We start from the raw sequence: 4081 nt of genomic DNA, 5'->3' as shown, positions 1-4081 counted from the left end.
GAAGAAAGAGATGAAAGAGATGAACCTTCCCTAGTGCCTTGTGGGGATGAAACGCACACCGTCAACTTAGGCACGGAAGAAGTGAAAAGGGAACTTAAGGTTGTGGAGAGTGAAGAATTAGAAGATATGATCAGTTTGCTCAAGGAATTCCTAGACGTATTTTCTTGGAGCTATGATGATATGATTGGTTTGGACCCTCATATAGTGACGCACAAAATTCCCCTAATTCCGGGGACAATCCCGGTAAAGCAGAAATTAAGAAGAATGAATCCTGACACACTGCTCAAAGTTAGGGATGAGGTCAAGAAGCAATATGATGCTGGGTTTCTGGAAGTGGTCAAATATCCCCAATGGATAGCTAACGTTGTCCCGGTAATGAAGAAGGACGGGAGAGTCAGGGTGTGCATTGATTACAGGGATCTTAATAAAGCAAGCTTGAAAGATGATTTCCCTCTCCCTCACATTGATGTGTTAGTAGACAATACTGCGGGATTGAGCAGGTGTTAGTGTATCGATGGGGCATCTGGGTACAACCAAATCCCAATGGATGAGGAAGATAAGGAGAAAACTGTTTTTATCACTCAATGGGGAGTATTTTGCTATCGGGTCATGCCTTTTGGGCTAAAGAATGCTGGCGCCACCTACTAGCGTGCTATGGTCACATTATTTCACGATATGATGCATAAAGAAGTGGAGGTGTATGTGGATGATATGATCATCAAGTCCAGGGGAGGAGAAGGCCATGTGCAGGTGCTGAGGAAAGTATTCGAGAGACTCAGGAAATATCAGCTGAAACTGAACCCTGCCAAATGCATATTCGGAGCTAGATCTAGGAAATTGTTGGGATTCATAGTGAGCGAGAAAGGAATAGAAGTTGATCCAGACAAAGTCCGAGCCATTCAAGAGATGCCATCCCCAAAAACAGAAAGGGAGGTGCGCAGTTTCTTGGGGAAGTTGAACTACATATCAAGGTTTATTTCCAATCTCACAGCTAAAGCTTAGCCTATTTCTAGACTACTCCGAAAGAACAACACCACTCAATGGGATTCAGTTTGTCAAGAGGCTTTCGAGAAAATCAAGCGAGACTGGCCCAACCCACGGTATTGGTTCCACGGCAAGGCGGAAGGCGGTGATTCAGATATGGCGGTCCAACAAAGCTCAATGGGATGTGTTTGGGGCAACATGATGATACCGGCGAAAGGAGAGGGCTATTTATTACCCGAGCAAAAATTCAATGATTGTGAGTCAAGGTACTCTTTCCTAGAGAAAACTTGTTGCCACACCGACAAAGACAAATCGCCTCAAACACTACATGTTGAATGATAAGACATGGCTCATCTCGGGATGGATCCTATTAAGTATGTATTCGAAAGCCCATTCGTGCCGGGAAGGATAGCCAAATGGCGGTCATACTCTCCCAATATGACATTGTCTATATGACCGTGAAAGCGATCAAAGGTAGCATGATCGCGATCTCCTAGCAGAAAACCCTATCCAAGATTATGAAGCTCTGGATTTTGAGTTCCCTGATGAGCATATTAACGAAGTAGACTGCGGAGAAGAAGAGCTAGCTGATGTATGGGAAATGTATTTCGACGAAGCTGTCAATTTGTCCGGTAGTGGAGTCAGAGCTGTATTGGTATCCCCGGATGGAAAACACTTTCCGATAGCTATCAAGTTGAGATTTGACTGCACCAACAACGTCGCAGAATACGAAGCTTGTGTGATGGGTCTATAGGCTGCCATCGAAATGAAAGTCAGGAAGTTGGAGGTATATGGAGACTCAGCCCTGATCATTTATCAAGTCAAGGGGGAATGGCAAACTAAGGATTCGAAGCTAATCCCATATCAGAAGTACTTACTGGAGCTGATTAAGAAGTTCGAAGAAATCTCTTTCACTCACCTCAGTCGAGACAAGAATCAATTTGTAGATGCCTTAGCCACCCTGGCTGTTATGGCTCAAATGGAAGAAGGGCAGATGACTCAGGTATTAAAGATTAAAGCAAGGAGTGAGCCGGCATACTGCCTCATTATTGAAGAAGAACTTGATGGTAAACCTGAAGGAACAGAAGCGTGAAAAACACAAGTTTATACCATTGAATTCAAAAATTTTCACCTAGGGTCACATGCATCATGCAAGATTTATTTTTATCTATTTGATTTCAATGATAAACAACATATTAAAACTCTTTTAATATGTTTTTGGATCTGTATTTGCCATTTAAGATTTTAAAATTAATCAGATTAATTTTAGAACCCTAGATTAAATCAAGAACGATTACACTAACCTCTTGATGCATGCGGCGTGTACTGCGCCTTTGAGATTCGTCTTCAGGACACCAGATGTTGTCCCTCTAGCTTGTCCACACCAAGAACACCTATGGCAGCCCTTGAATAGCTTCTAAAGCTTTTTCTATTAATTGGAAAATCAAGTTCTGTCTTTTAAGAGATTAGTGATGTAAACAGGACACTAGAAACAATTTCTAGTGTTCTTAATTCAAGAGATTGATGGCTAATCTCTTTGAATTGATGAGAGATGAAGAAGAAATAGCTAGAGAGGCTCAAAGTGGCGTGACAAATGAGAGGAGAGGCTGCTGGTTATTTTTTCTTTTCATAACCACACTTAAATAGCTAGGTTAACACATTAAACCCTAGCCACATGTCACCTTTTGATTAGCTCTAGGTTTAAGTGACCCAATCACATTGTGCCAAGTGTCAAACCTATATTTAATCTTGATTTTAATCATCTTACATGATTAAAAAAACATTTGGCAAGCTTATGTATAATCCCATGTGTCACCATCTCATGGTGCCACGTGTCTGTAATGAAATGACCAAAATGCCCCTGTGTCTTAATTTTGAGTTCTCAACCCAAAATAATTATTTTTCTTCTTCTAATTAATTTATATCAAATATAAATTAATTAATTAATCTCTATTAATTAATTTCTCATTAATTAAATTCATATTTAAACACTTTAAATATAAATTTAACTTATATTATACATCCAATAATCTAGATTTGGTTTCAAGTCATGCTAGGGACTTTGCAATCTAATTGCAAACCAAACCTATTTAATTAATCAATTTAAACTCTTTAATTAAATAATTAAATCATATTTAATTAGGTGATAACTTGTGTATGTGTGTGACTTACTAGGCTCATCACTAATTGGCAATGAGACATGATATAAACACTTAATATCATCGAACTCTTTCTTACCATAAATAATTTCTCTAAATCATTTTATGAACCTCATAGACCATGGTTAACACCTAGCATAGCATGCCATAGCCACCCAATTAGTAATAAGGTTTACCTTAAATGAACCTATAATCATATGTTACCATGCACTAGAATCTCTCTGTTACAAAATACCAACTCATGGTTTAGTCATGGTTTATGTCAAACTCCATTTACTATGAATATTATGTTCTCTTTTAATTCCAGTTCTTGATTAAAAGATTTTCTCATCGAAACTCTTTCGAATAAATCTATCTGTCTGGCCAGAACTTGAAACATCAAGAACAATTAAATGAACATAGGATTTTATCTCTATTTACTTAGAGAGCAGATTCCATCTTGATCAACACCTACCTCCATATATAACTAGTAGGAGCCAACACATGCCCATATACCCATACAGTACAAGTATGAAAGCAGATCAAACTCAAACTACCTATATACAAGATAATCTGTGCTATCTCAGTCTAAAGATTATATGCATCGATATGATTTATGACAAAACATTGACAAGAGTAAACTCTATGTGCTTGTCATAAGCGTCCGGTTTGGCCTACTTATCATTTATAAGTGACTATCATGTTTGTTATATGGCATGATACTCACCATGCATTCTTATTTATATCTCATATAAATAACTTGGGAACAAACATGAATACAATCTTTACGGATAAGTCATGTCCTTATTATGAAGTATCCCCGATTGTGAACCTATTTATGATACTGTGCTAGAAATATTGTCACTCATATTCTTAACAACTTAAGAATAATATTTCTAACAAAATATCAATGGACCTTTTCTATTACACATAAATATATTATATAAACGGAAAAGTGG

The sequence above is a fragment of the Hevea brasiliensis genome, unplaced genomic scaffold (assembly GCF_030052815.1).
Source record: "Hevea brasiliensis isolate MT/VB/25A 57/8 unplaced genomic scaffold, ASM3005281v1 Scaf634, whole genome shotgun sequence".
NCBI lineage: Eukaryota > Viridiplantae > Streptophyta > Magnoliopsida > Malpighiales > Euphorbiaceae > Hevea > Hevea brasiliensis.
Note: the sequence above shows the minus strand (reverse complement) of the source record.